This window comes from Gossypium hirsutum, chromosome A10 (assembly GCF_007990345.1).
Source record: "Gossypium hirsutum isolate 1008001.06 chromosome A10, Gossypium_hirsutum_v2.1, whole genome shotgun sequence".
NCBI classification, from domain to species: domain Eukaryota; kingdom Viridiplantae; phylum Streptophyta; class Magnoliopsida; order Malvales; family Malvaceae; genus Gossypium; species Gossypium hirsutum.
Window position 1 is genome coordinate 17462449 of NC_053433.1, and position 15740 is coordinate 17478188.

Sequence of the window (15740 nt, forward strand, 5' to 3'; positions counted from 1 at the left end):
TTTTTGGATGAATTATTATTATATTTGTGGAATTTGATGCTCCTAATCCTTTAATTTCATGTTTTATACTTAGGTGAGCATAGGAGAGTAAAAAGGGCGAGAAACAGGCCAAAAACGGAGAAAATGGGTTAACGTAGGAAATCAACACGGCCTGGACTTCCTCACATGGGTAGACCACATGCCCGTTTCTATTTAGCAGACTCTAACACGGCATAAGCCACCCCACACGAGCCTGTCACACAGGCGTGTCCCTGTCGAGCCCAAGTCTAGTCCTACTCTGAAAAGGCCACTTTGAGGGTTTTGAAGCATTGTGAAGTCTATATAAACACCCGAGGAGGCACCTAAAAATGACACACTGAGTAGGAGGCAAGGAATTACTCGAAGAAAGTCGATTGATCCATCTCAGAAGCTAGATTCTCCTTCAAGACTGAAGATCTCCCTTCAATTTCCACCAGGGTTTTTTGGGTGTCTTTATGTTTTGTTATTATTATTCTTCTGAGATGCTTTCTTTTACACATATGAACTAAATCCCCTAAATACCTAAGGAGGATGAAACCTAAGGCGGATCTTGTTACTATTTTTTGAATTATATGATAAATACTTGATTTGCTCTTAATTATGTGTTCTTAATTCTTGCTTTAATATTCCAAAATATTGATTCAAGTATTGATGTGCTTATTCAGAGGAGAAAAAGTCCCTGTCTAAGAGTAGATCTAGCATAATTAAGCGGAGTGTTTGCACCCATAGACATAAGGCAACATAAATCTGCCGGATTAGGGTCAAACCTAATAAGGAAATCCATAGATCGAGTTAGTGTAACACTAGGGATTTTAATTAGAAAGAGATTTCAATTAATCAACCTAGGGTTAGACGTTGTTAGTCTCGAGAGAGATAATAATATAAATTAGGGATTTCTACGGATCAAGTCAAGTGAATAAATCGTCTAATTCAGAGTCAAATAACAAGTGAAGTCTAGGTGGATTCTTCCTTGGGTATTGTCTAAATCAATCAGTTTTCCCAAAAGTATTTTCCCAGTTTACTTTTTGTGCATTCTTAGTTTAGTTAATTAGTTTAGATAAAGAAAATCCCCTTATTTTTAGGCTAGATAATAAAAAAAAGGTTAATACTAGTACTTTTAGTTTCTGTGGGTTCGACATTCCGGTCTTGCTATAAGCTATACTACTATTCGATAGGTACGCTTGCCTTTATCGTGATAATAGTTAGTTTTCAAGTACGATCAATCCTAAATATAAAACTTATCACGCACATCAAAGGGTTGAAGAAAAAAGGGACGACTATAAGAAGCTTCAAGGGACGAAGGAAAACGAAAGATTGTAGGGAGCTTGAAGTGTTGCAGGAATCAAGAGGAAATTAGAGAGCTTAAAGGGTTGAACGAAGGGGGAAGAACATAAGAAGCTTAAAGGGTTTAAGGAAGGCATGCAATTTTTTGTGCAATTTTCTCGCTGTACTTTTTAGATTCTTAGGTCATTGTGATTTTTGTCTTATTTTTAAAAAAAAGAAAGAGAAATTAGAGTAATGGGACTAAAATCACAATATAATCATTTTCTATATTGAATATATTGAGAATTTTTACGACTTTATATCACTTCCAACCTCGGATCAAGCGCAATCGATATTTATGGATCCTCAATCTCGGAATTGACAATAGGCTTAACCTCAAAACTAGGAGTAGGTACAGAAGGGTGACACCTACTCCAACACCTTCGAGCAAAGGCACTCATCATTAATGACATCTGAATCTTTACACTAGTAGTAAGTGTCGAAGAAATAGATGAATGCTCGATAATATTTGGGGCCATAGGAATGTGATGCTCTTGTAGAAGAGTATCGTGGCCTTAATTCGATGGATCGACAATCGTTGCGTTATGCGAAACACTATCACCAACATACTGAAGGTAATTAGGCAATAACCACAATCCAAAAGATAAAACTCCTAACGTGACTGCTCTATTCGTTAAATTGTGATAGATAGAATACGTTGATGCAAACAAAATGTCAAAAAATATTATTGTATTTGCAAAACTGAAAATTGTTTAACACCAACATAGATGAATATAAATTCATGAATCTTAACTAGTAATCCTTACCAAACAATCGTCCATAACTTTCAACCAAGCTATTTTATACATGAAATAAGAACCTCCCCAGCTGTTTATAAACTCTACACATGTTTTAACTATAACCCCATATTTCCCCACAAACGTGTAAACATTATCTTGGAACAAATGAGTAGAGAGGAGAATAAACTGCAAAAAAGGGACAAAAACGTAACATTTTACCATGGTCTTACAAACACCTTAAATATCTTTTAACCTAAAGCTGAAAATGAGAGAAGGTAGAACATCAGCGTGTAAACTGCTAAAAAAAGGAATATCCATCCAGCATTAACCTTTACATACATTTAAGAGAAAAAAAAAGAAGTAAAAGCTTAAAAAGATAATAAATGGGATGATGAGGGTTGAAGGAAGAGGGAAGAAAATAGGGAGATTGAAGGGCTGAAGGAAGAAGGAAGAAAGTAGGGAGTTTGAAAGCTTGAAGCAAGAGGGAAGAATGTAGGGATCTTCAAGGGTTGAATGAATCGAGAAGAAAGTAGGGAGCTTCAAGGGTTGAAGAAAAAGGAAAGATTGTAGGGAGCTTGCAGGGTTGAAGGAATCAAGAAGAAAGTAGGGAGCTTGAGGGGTTGATGGAAAAGGGAAAATTGTAAAGAGCTTGAAGGGTTAAAGGAACGCGTGTAATTTTTGTGCAATTTTCTTGTTGTAATTTTCAAAGCCTTAGGTCATTTTCATTTTTAGTCTTATTCTAAATAAAAAATAAAAAAAATTTAGTAGTGGGACTAAAACTAAAATTTAATCATTTTCTATGCTGAAGATGTGAACAATTTTTACAGTTTTATATCACTCCCAAGCCTCAGAGCAGGTGCACTTTATATTGATGGCTCTTCAATCTCGAAGCCGATAGTAGGCTCAACGTCAAAACTAGGAGTAGGTACAATATGATGGCCCCTACTTCCACACCTTAAAGTAAGCACACTCGTCATTGATGACATCTCAATATTGGCACCGATAGTAGGCATAAGAGAAATAGACAAACACTCAATAATATTTGGAGGAATAAGAATGCAATGCTCTCTTAGAGCAGTATCACCACCTTCATTCGATGGATCAATAACCGTTGCATTATGCAAAATGCTATCATCAACATACTTAATGGAACTACGCAATAGTAACAATCCAAAAGATAAAACTCCTAATGAGACTATTCTATTTGTTAAATTGTGATCGATACAATACGTTGATGCAAATGAAAGGTCAATAAATATTATCGTATTTCCAAATGTAAAATTGGGTAACATTGATGGTTACTAAACTAACTATAAATACGATAAAGGCAAGCGCACCTATCGAACAATAGTATAGCTATGGTGAGTAGGGAATATCGTATTCACGAGGACTAAAACTACTAGTAATTACCGTCTTCTTATTATCTAGTCGACAAATTGGGGTGATGTGTTTTAATATAAAATTACTAAACTAATTTATCTAAGAACAAAACAGAGAATAAATCAAGGAAATAATCGAATAATAACCAATGAGATAGACAATACCCAGGAAAGAATCCATCTAGACTTCACCTTTTATTATGAATCTGAATTAAACGATTTATTTGCTTGTGTCTTGATCCGTAGAAATCCCTAAATTATGTTAATATCTTTTTTGAGAGTAAGAACAACTGACTCTAGGTTGATTAATTGAAATCTCTTTCTAATTAAAACTCCTATCCTCACATTAACTCAATCTATGGATTCCCCTATTAGATTTGACTCTGATCCGGTAGATTTATGTCGTCCTATGTTTAGGATTGCATGCAACTCCACTCAATTATGCTAGATCTACTCTTAAACAGGGATTTTTGCTCGACTGAAATAACCACATTAAACATGAATTAATATCCCTGTAACACCCCTTACCCGGCCCAGACGTTATGGCCGGATCCGACATGCCACATCGAAGCATTCAAAACATTTCCGATCCAGAAAGAAAACTTACTGAGTGTTTTAAAAGATGATTTCATTATAGGTTAAAGTGAATGGAAGCTGTGCACTAGGTAGGAAACCGGAAAAGAGGAGGTGAGTCCATCGGACTGCTTAAGTACCAAACTCCCTTCGGATCCAATCCTAGACATGCAAACTACCATTGCCATACCTTAACGTCATGTATATTTCTAGGAAACCGATTTGATTAAGTCCTTTTTAGGAAAAGTGATTAATTTTGGAAAATATCTTCATTGCGGAAGCTTTGCTTGTTTTCGTGTTATTTTGAAATCAATTACTATTTTTGAAAATGCGCCCTAAAGCTATCCAATTTCAACAGTTAAATATAAATATTACCTATCTTAATAAAACATATAAAAACCATAAAAAATAAATAAGCGGCCTTATTACATTTAAAAGCCCAAAACCTCAAACGTAATTAAAAGGATGTCCAGTTCACCAGAAGAAAATCAAACTTTCAGAACGGGTGGCCACTCTGAATTCCCTCACAGCTCCAAGCCCACTATGGTTGGGGATTACCTGCGTGGATGAAAATAAAAGGGGTGAGTTTGGGGAAACTCAGTGTGTAAATTAACCCAACCATAGTCTAAATCAGCTCAACCTACAGAAATAGAATAAGTTGGCCTTAGCCCAGAACAGAAATTCAGAATAAAGCCCATAGGCCCATAACAGAACAGAACAGATATTACATGTTTATGCAGAAACCCAACCCAGATTCATCCATAACACCCCCGTACCAGCCTTACACCATGTGGGGAGACTACTCGACCCACCCAACTGCTACACACCACAGAAATCGCAGCGAGGCTGCCAGATATTGTGACGAAGTCACCAGATACAAATATTGTGGCAGAGCCACCATAACAGATATATGTGGCAGAGCCACCAGAACAGATATATGTGGCAGAGCCACCAGATCAGATAATTGTGGCATAGCCACCAGGACGCTTCCTCCATAATATAACCCATGTCCCCATGCAACAGATATATAATCATGGCATACATCATACAGAATCAGATCGTCATGCTTTTCAGTCAAAATTAATCCTAGGGGTATAACGGTAATTTTGCACCTAGGGGTATAATAGTAATTTTCCATACATAGGGGTATTATAGTAATTTAGCTACTTTTAGGGTTTTCATGCATATCCTAACTATTTACGTACTATCAGAACACTTACCGCGCATACTTACCGAATTGGGCCCGTTGGCCCATGAATCCGATCTTTGGCCCATTAAGCCCAATTTATCAAAATGTACGAAATCGCGCGTACTGCAGTTTAATACTTTAGATTACCAAATATACAAACCCAACTATCTTACGAGCATTCGCACACTCGCAAATTCCCAAAATACTAACTTTTCGGCACGTTAATCTAACTATTCAAATACAAACTACGTATTAACCTCTTACAATATTCGGCCAACCACACTTACAAGTCATAGTAAGCTTATAAGAAAACAATAAGCAGCTCATTAACAAATTTTTGTCAATGTTTACCACATAATCATAATTTCACTGCAAGCTGTCTTCCTGAGCAATAGTCACTAAATTATTTATAACTAGAGCTACGAAACTCCAAATCAAGTTCCGTTAATTTTCCCTGAAAATAGACTCATATATCGTCTATCCATAAAATTTTCAGAATTTTTGGTATGGCCAATCAATACCAGATTTTTCTTAAATTTTCCCATGTTTCACTGTTTGACTAATCTGATCACTCTTCATTACGAATCAAATTTCTCATTGTACAGAATCCAAAATATGTTCTCGTTTATTCCATTTGAAACTAGACTCATTAAGCTTTAATTACATAATTTATGCAGCTTCTAGCTCATCTCCCACAATTTATGGTGATTTTCCAAAGTCACGTTACTGCTGCTGTCCCAAGTAGATTATTACCAAATCACTCTTTCACACCTAACTTGCATGCTTGTTATTTAAACATGTATATCACCAATAAATCATCACATATCTATGATTTTACTTAAGTATAATCTCCATTTCATCATTTTAAAGCACAACATGTTAGCCGATTTTTCCCCTTAGCATCTAAGGCACATGCATGCTCATTTGTTTGGCTCAACTTCACCTATCTTCCATTTTTCATCAAAAGAACATGAAACAACAACCATTTCCTTCATTTTAATTCATGACTAAATGCTCACAACACAACTAAAAACCAAAATATGCTTCAAGAGTTAAGGTAGAATCAAGAAGAACTCATGAACATCAAGATAGAAGCAAACTACCATGAACTTACCTTCAATTTTCTTCCCCAAGTGACCGAACATTCAAGAGCTTCCTCCTCTCCTTTCTCTTCTCTAACTTTCGGCTATGATGAACAAAGATGGACAAAACTTTGTTCTTTTCACCCCTTTTTCTTTTAATAAAATTTCATATTTCATCCATTTAATTCTTTAATACAAAAGACATGAAATGCCCATCATGGAACATTTACCTAAACCATTATCATGGAACATTTACCTAACCCATTATCATGGAATATTTACCTAATCCATTATCATGGAACATTTACCTAACCCATTATCAATTTGTACCATGAATTATGGATATCAAGTGCTCATATTGTCTACAACAACATGATGGCTGGCCACTTCATGTAAAATGGGAGGTTTGTCATGCAAATCCTCCTATTTTGCACTACTATTTATTTGGCCACTACAAATTAGCCTATAGCATTTTCAAACATTTTCACATAGGTCCTATTTCATAATTTCACTCACAAATGACAAAATCAAAGCATGAAATTTTGCCAACATTCACAGAATTCTCGAAAATTGGGGCGTTACAATCCCAGAAATATTAAAACAAGAAATAAGCATACATAATTGAGAATAAGAATCAAGTATTTATCGCGTAAAGACATAAATTAAATAAAATGATTCATCATAGGTTTCATCTTCCCTAGGTATCTAGGGAATTTATTTCATAATCTTGAATAGAAACATTTCAAAGTTAGAATAACCACAAGACATAAGAGACTCAACAAAACTTCGAAAGAAATTAAAAGAAGATCTTTGATCTTAAAGGAGATCCGCTTCTGAGTTGATTTTGATGGTGTTCTTCGAGTGTTTTCTTTGATCTTCTCTGATTGCCCCTTTATATCTTCTTCTAATGGGTATTTATAGACTTTAGAATACTAAGAAATCCTAAAAATTTGGTTTTTTTTGCATATTTGGGAAGTAGGGTGCGAAATCGACACAGGCTGGCATATGGGCGTATGGCCAGGCCTCTAACCCGTGTGGATCCTGAAAACAACTCTTTTTTGTTTGATTTTGGCTCGTTTTTCTTTCCTTTCACTCCCAACTGCTCTTCTAAGTATAGAAACATGAATTTAAAGGACTAGGAGCATCAAATTCACTAATTTGCATAATTAATCATCCAAAAACACATTAAGAATGAGATTAAAATATGTTACTTTTATAGCTTATCAAATATCCCCACACTTAAGCATTTGTTTATCCTCAAGCAGAACCCTCTACTCTCATTAAAATTAATCTTTCTCAACTTATAATTGTCATCAATAATGTCTCAAAATAAGTCAAAAATAATCATACACTGACAATTCAACTAAAAGAGCACTAAATATTCAAACAATCTAAGTCAAAAAAATTTTAAAGCACGAAAACATAGGCATTTCCCCTAATCTAAGTAATTACCTTTAATTCAAAATCGACAAGAATTGACATCCTCACTAAAGATTCACTCAAATCACTCAAAGTATTTAAGGTTTACGAATAAGCACTCAATAGTCAAACAAGAAAAGTCATTACCATAGGCTTGCATAAAAATCAAATCTCCACCATTATAAAATGATATGATACACAAATCAAACATTCTTTAAGAGGTTGTAATGTGGCTTAGTGTAATGTGGCTTAGGTTAAGGGTGTGGAGAAAGGCCAAAAAAGTTGGTTATAAACGAGATCGAATTGATAAATTACCAAACTAGAAAAAAAAACAAATGTATAAAGAAAGAACTATTCAATAATAAAAACGAGCTTCTTTTCAAAATATGAATTTAACTGTTCAAGCTCAATCAATATAGAACTAAATAATAATCAATATTTTTTTATCTTTTTATCTTTTTTTTCTTTTTTTTCTTTTTTTAATCTAGAATAATCAGAAATAATTCAGAAAATCAAACAGAATAGCATAGTTAAGCAACTAACCAAAATAAATCTCGACAAAAAGGGAGTTAATAAACCGGGAAAAAGACTCAACGAACAAAAAAAAAGTGTTATGGATTAACATTAATGGGTAAATCAAGAAACGGTGTGTTAGGCTCAACAGAGTTCACTAAGTGTAACACCCCTTACCCGTATCCAAGGCCGGAACAGAGTACGAGGCATTACCAGACTTAATAATACACATAGACGAAAACCGGGCCATAAAATTTCATTTAATTCAAAACTTTTCGAACACATGCATAACAAACAAAGCTAACTATATCATCACATCAAAACATAGGACATGGCACGATTAATTAAACTTATAAACCATAATGGATAAGGACCACATCTCATGATTTTATACGATAACTCAATGCAGACTGATACGTATGGTCAAAATCATAATAAAAATACATATCACAAAGCAACTTCCTATACATGCCACTCACTTGATACTTCTAATATTTGAATTAATTTTCCCAAAAATGATAGTTTGATAGTGTGATTTTGCCTCCGACGATCTCCAACCCCGAGCCGACCTGCCAATACTAAAGAAATGGAGAGGATGGGTAAGCTTTACGCTTAGTAAGTTCATATGAAAATAATAAACAATTACTACCATGCTTTTCAAGATAAAACACTATAATTGTACAATTACACATATTCAGGACAGGCTATTTTCTAGAGTCCCGGTGTTAAAAAAATCATATCTCAAGTTACAAAATTCGAAATCCAATTTCGTAAATTTTCTATGAAACTAGACTCATATGTATACTTACTAATTTTTTTCTAGAATTTTTGGTCAGGCCATTTAGTACAGTTTATTAGTTAAAGTCTCCCCTGTTTCAGGGTATGACTACTCTGACCCCTGTGCACTACGAACCAAATTTCTCCCTGTACAGAATTCCAATGACCATACCGTTTGTTTCCCTTAAAATTAGATTCAATAAGGAATCCATGCATGTAAGGTATGACTCTCAATAATTTTTTTGAAATTTATGGTGAATTTCTAAAGTCAGAACAGGGGATCTCAAATTCATTCAGACCCTGTTTCACAAGAATTCAAATATCACACAATATAGAATTCTTTTGCTTCCTCTGTTTCTTTCATGTGAAAATAGACTCATTAATCTATATTTTCATAATTTTTTTTTAAATTTAATTCAACTTACACAATTTTTGGTGAATTTTCAAAGTCATGCACTGCTGCTGTCTGATACTGTTTTACTACTAAAGTTCACTTTTACACAATTTCACTTAATCCATTCCATTTTACCGAGATTCGCTCAAATATTGAGCATATTACTCAAAAATTCAAATAAACATATACTTGCACTTGTTCATCACATAATCACTTTCACATGTATTTTCATTTAATCGATTTCCCGTTGAACTCATCGGAATAATAACAGATACACAATTGCCTGCACATTTTCCCATTTCCACACTTGTAACCGAAGCTATCTGGTACGCATAGTAACCTGCACTTAGTACTACACATGCGACCAACAGTCTGGTACACGTAGTAGCCTGCACTTAGTACTACACACGTGACCTCACCATCTAATACACGTAGTAGCCTGCACTTAGTACTACACACGTGATCACAGTTTTCGGGTACGCATAGTAGACTGCACTTAGTACTACACATGCGACCTCACAATAGATCATTCGTATCGTTTTTATTCCGAAGGTTCAATCGGGAAATACCTCACTTTTTAACATTTTACTAAATTGTCCGTAATCAATTTAAATTCATAATTTACATCAAATAACCATTTGATAGGTAGCCACATTTCATATGATATCAAAATATAATAACATAAAAAGAATCGATAGATTATTTATGTACGAATTTACTCGAAGTGTCGATCTCACTATCCATAGTACCAATTGTCCATTCATAATATAATAAGACACAACTCAAATATCAAATCAGTTTTTAAGAATTTACATAACATATATCACATATTTCATATATCACTTGTCATGTATCTTCATTTTCTTGCATTTTATGTAACATTCTTTCATGTCATATTTCCACATCATAAACACCATTCCATCAACTTTTCCAATATATTAAATCATAAAATATATGTAATAATAGTAAGAAATATAATTCAAAAATAACATTGCATTATTGTTATCATGCGAACTTACCTCGATCCAGAAACAGCAATTTACCATTTTAGTCCATTACCTTGTATTTTCCCGATTTAAGCCTGAATCTCGATTTCCTTCATCTATAATATCACATTTAGCCTAATAATTAGTCACACTATTCATACGAGTCCAAAAATCATATTTTTAAAAATTTTCATTTTGACCCCTAAACTTTTGCATATTTGCACTTTTGCCCCAAGGTTCGGAATTAAACTTCATCCTATTTTCTTATGTTTTATGACATGCTGATCATTTTTCCCTTCTATGGAAACATCAAATTCTCACTCTAACATGTACTTATGACTATTAGGTATTTTTACCGATTAAGCCCTTTTGCTCGTTTTCACTTAAAATCAAGTAGCACAAGTTGTCTAACATAATTTAAAACCTCATATTCTATCATAAAACACCAAAATACACAAATTTCACCTATGGGTATTTTTCCAAATATGAACCCTAGGTTGAATTATTGCTAGCATAAGCTAAATCAAGTTACCGGGACTCTAAAAACGTAAAAATCATTAAAAATGAGGCTAGAACGGACTTACAATCGAGCTTGGAAGCTTGAAAACCCTAGCCATGGAGTCTCCCTTGGTATACACGTCCATGGTGAAGAAGATGAGCAAAATTGGCTTTTAATTTTGTATTTTAATTCATTTTACCCCTAAATGACCAAAATGCCCTTACTACTAAACTTTCCAAAAATTCCATTCATGTCCAATATTTGTCCATAAACTTTGAAATTGGTCAAATTTCTATTTAAGACCTCCTAATTAATATTTCAAAGCAATTTCATACTAGAAACTTCTAGAATGAAAGTTTTGCAACTTATTCAATTTAGTCCCTAACTTCAAATTAAGCACTTTATGCATAGAATTTCTTCACGAAATTTTCACACAATCATGCAATCATATCATAGACCTCAAAATAATCATAAAATAATTATTTCTATCTCGGATTTGTGGTCACAAAACCACTATTCCGATTAGGCCCTAATTCAGGATATTACACTAAGGGTTAATTAAAAAGGTAGGCTTTTTACGGAATAAGTGAGTTAAAACCTAAGTGCATTTATCATCTCAATATATCAAATCAAAGGTGTGGTCCCAACATGTATAATCGAAGCAAGTTCTAAAATAACAAATCAAATTGACATACTCATAACCAATAATAAAATTAGCAAAAAAAAATGTATGCTCTAAAGGCTCAAAATCTCACAAAAATTCATGGTTTTTGATGTCAAACTTGCAAATTTAAAAATTCAAGATAATACCTCAAATTAGGGAAACAACCTAAAATTTTTAATTCTGAAAATAAACTTATCATACTTGATTCTTTCATGTCTTAAAGTTTAAATAAACCAATGCACAAATATCTACAAATTAATCCAAAACACATCAACAAAAAATCCCAAATTGACAAAAATTCATTCTAATGGAAGTATGAGAAAATTACTTCAGCATAAGAATAATTCAAGGATTTTGTAATTGTCATATAAATAACTTCCCCACACTTAAGATGTAAATTATCCTTAATGTAAAAAAATATAATCACAATGTATGCAGAATATCATAAGAGGGAGAAAACTGAAACTGCCCTAAATATTGGATGAAATTGCCAGAATGGTGAAAAGTGGAATTGTAGGCAATTATGGATTTTGTGCAAACTAAGAGGAAAATAAACACAAATAATGAAGAATATTAAGAGGTTACAACTCAATTAGAAATAAACATAAAAATAAAAATAAAAATAATAACATAGTTCAAAAGATAATAAATGAAATAAGTCTAAGAAAATAAAAATAAAGCAACTACAAACAAAAATAAAAATAAAAGAAATAAACTTAATGATACAAGTAAAATTAAAGGTAATTGTAAGGATAATAGTAAAAAATACTAAAAATAATAGAAATAACAGAAATGTTAAAATAAATTTAAAATCTAAGTATAAGAGTAATAAAAAATAATAATAAAAGAAAAGAAAATAAAAAGAAAATAAATTAGTACAATAAAAATAAATAATATAACAAATAATAATGATAATAAATAAAATAAAATAAAACAAAATAAAGAAAAGAAAAGGGTAAAAGGGGAAGACCGATGGAAGACGGTGGTCGAAGTTACGACGGGGGGTCGCATGTGGGATGCGATGTCGTGCGTGGGTGGAGGCGGGGTTGATCGATGATGGGGAGAAGGGAAAACGGTGGGTGACGGGGGGGAGAGGATGGCTTGTTTGGGGAAGAAGAAAAAGACAAATTGAGAAAGAAGTATGACATGGCCATGTGGAATATTTTCAACCCATGCCAATTTAAAAATTAAGCTCAATCTTCACACGGCCTTAGACACGCCCGTGTGTCCAAGCCGTGTGGCACAGATAGTCGTTTGTCAGGCCGTATGTGATTTCCTTCCCTTCTTCTACGCCCGTGTGGAATCCCACACATCCGTATGGCTCGGTCGTGTGTGATTTCATTCACTTCTCCGATGCTCATGTGAGATCCCGCACGCCCGTGTAGCTTGGTCGTGTCTCTTACACAGCCGTGTCTTCTGCCCGTGTAACTCTTTGACTTGGAATAAAATTGAAAAAAATTAGCTCCAGGTTTCACACGATTGTGTGTCCAGTCACCCACGACCGCGTGGACCATTTTAGGCCATGTAACCATCGAATTTTTAAAATTTTAAGTCCTATTATCCACACAGCCAAGGACATGCCCGTTTGTCCAGGCCATGTGGGTCACATGGCCATGTCGCCAAGCCGTGTAACTCCCTGTCGAACCCCTTATTGTGCACACAGCCTGGGACGCGCCCGTGAGTCTAGGCCATGTGGGTCAAAAAACACATATATATTTTAAAGATTTTAAATTAGCATGCAATGGAATTAAAAGAATTAGTAAAAGTTAAACATTTGAGTTGCCTCCTGATAAGCACCTATTTAAAGTCTAAGCTCGACTTACCTTATGCACGCGCAGTTACTGTGGTTCGCAGAGCCGAAGCTCCTCTCTCTCATTATCAATTCTATTATCAAAATAAGGTTTAAGTCGAGTACTGTTTACCTTAAATGTGCCAAATGCAAAATGAGTTACCTTGACTGTACCATATGGAAAGATGTTCAGTACCGTAAAAGGGTTTGATTCGTTTGCATCAAGCTCCGAGGTGGCAATTTATGGATCTGTTTTAGCTAGTAGTACCTTGTCCCCAACCTTAAATTGATTTGTTCGATCCACATGCTTATCATGGCATTGCTTTGGCTCTTTATCGTGTTTTTTCGGTTTCTTCTTGACATGTGTTCGCCATTCATCTAGTTCATCTATTTGTAACATTCGTTCTTCATAAGTCATTTTGTTTCTGTCGCATGGATTGAAACGTGGCTGTATTACGTTTTTTCGAGGGGTTTCCTACAAAGAAGGTTGAGCCACATGGTTACTCACATTAACAGAACTTGTAAAATCATCTCGATCACTAGATGTTCTAATAGAATCACAAGCTTAGAGAGTAATCGTTTCATCACCTACACAAAGTATTAACTCACCTTTACCAATATCAATTATATTTTCAACAGTTGCTAAGAAGGGTCGCCATAAAATTAAAGGTACCTTACTACCCTCATCCATGTCTAACACAGAAAAGTTAATGGGAAATATAAATTTATCGATTTTAACAAGCACATCTTCAATAACACCCCTAGGATATCTAATAGTTCATCTGCTAATTGAATACTCATCCTAGTTTGTTTGGGTTTCCCAAGACCTAATTGTTTAAACATTTTATAGGGCATGACATTAATGCTAGCCCCTAAATCAGCCAAAGCATTATCAATATTCAAACTACCAATTAAACAAGGCATAGTAAAACTCCCTGAATTTTTTAGTTTGTTAGGTAATTTATTTTCCAATATGGCCGAGCAAACTACATTGAGCTCCACAGTCAACGAATCATTTAGCTTTCGTTTGTTTGCTAACGCTCCTTTAAAAATTTCGCATAGTTGGGCATCTGTGAAAGAGCTTCAAAAAACCGTAAGTTAATATGTAATTTTTTTAGAAGTTTAAGAAATTTACCAAATTGTTCATTCATGTGGTCTCTCTTCGTTGCATTAGGACATGGCACTCGAGGTTTATATTCCTTAACAACTGGCTTTTGTTCTTTCTAGCTTACCTCAATATTATCGTTATTTACCATAATTTCTTGCCTTGGTTCTGGTTAATATTCAAGTAACCCTTCTTCATCTCGCACAGTAATTGCATGAAGTTGCTCCATAGGTTTCTAACAACGATATAAACTTTGTCAACATCTCCTCGAGATTCAACTTTTTCTTTTGCTGGTAAGGTTGTTGTTCGAAGCCCGGAGGAGATTCTGCTCTCTGGTTTCCTTGACCACCCCAAGAGAAATTGGGATGGTTCCTCTAACCTGCATTATATTGGTTACTATAAGGGTTATTTTGAGGCTTAGAATTATTAGCCATATAATTTATTTGTTCATTCTCTGTGTTAGGTGTGACAGGTAAACATTTTGGGTTAGACATTCGTCCTCCATTCATATCGCATTGCATCACCGGATGTACCTGCATAGAAACATATAAACCATCAATTTTCTTATTTAACTGTTCTTCCTGATTTGATAACATGGTGACTGCATCCAAGTTGAAAACACTGGCTGCTTTCATCAGTTTTATCCTTATGACTTGTCACTGATAATTATTCAGTGCCACCTTTTCTATAAATTCATAAGTTGCTTCGGGTGTTTATTATTCAAAGTTCCACCGGCTACTGCATTGATTAACTACGTCGTTGAATGGTTCAAACCATAGTAGAAGGTTTGAACTTGTAGCCATAGAGGTAAACCATAGTGAGGGCACCTTCTCTATATATCCTTATACCTCTCCCATACATCATATAAAGTCTCTAAATCGATCTACACAAAGGAAGAGATATCGTTCCTCAATTTGGCTTTCTTAGCCGGTAGGAAGTACTTTAGCAAAAACTTTTTGGTCATTTGAACCCATGTGGTGATGTAACGTCATGGTAAAGAGTTCAACCACCGTAAACAAATGGCGTCATCAGTGACGCTATTGATCTTGAAAGTATCATAGATTTCTAGGAAATTGGCCAAATGAGTATTTGGATCTTCATCTTGCAAACCATCGAACTGAACAAACTATTGTATCATCTAAATAGTGTTCGGCTTCAATTCAAAATTATTTGCAGCAATGGTGGGTCACACAATACTCGATTCAGCCCCTGCTAGAGTGGGCTTGGCATAATCGTACATAGTACGAGGAACAGGATCTGGAATTGCAACAACTGTAGAAGGTAGTTGAT

At 34.5% G+C, this 15740-nt stretch overlaps 1 non-coding gene across 1 annotated transcript; it reads left to right on the forward strand.

The window, feature by feature from the left end:
- Positions 1–15259: 15259 nt before the first annotated feature.
- LOC121209129 (small nucleolar RNA R71) lies at positions 15260–15366 on the forward strand. The gene has a single exon (XR_005904246.1). It is a non-coding gene; the product is annotated as a small nucleolar RNA R71 (small nucleolar RNA).
- The last annotated feature ends 374 nt before the right edge of the window (positions 15367–15740 follow it).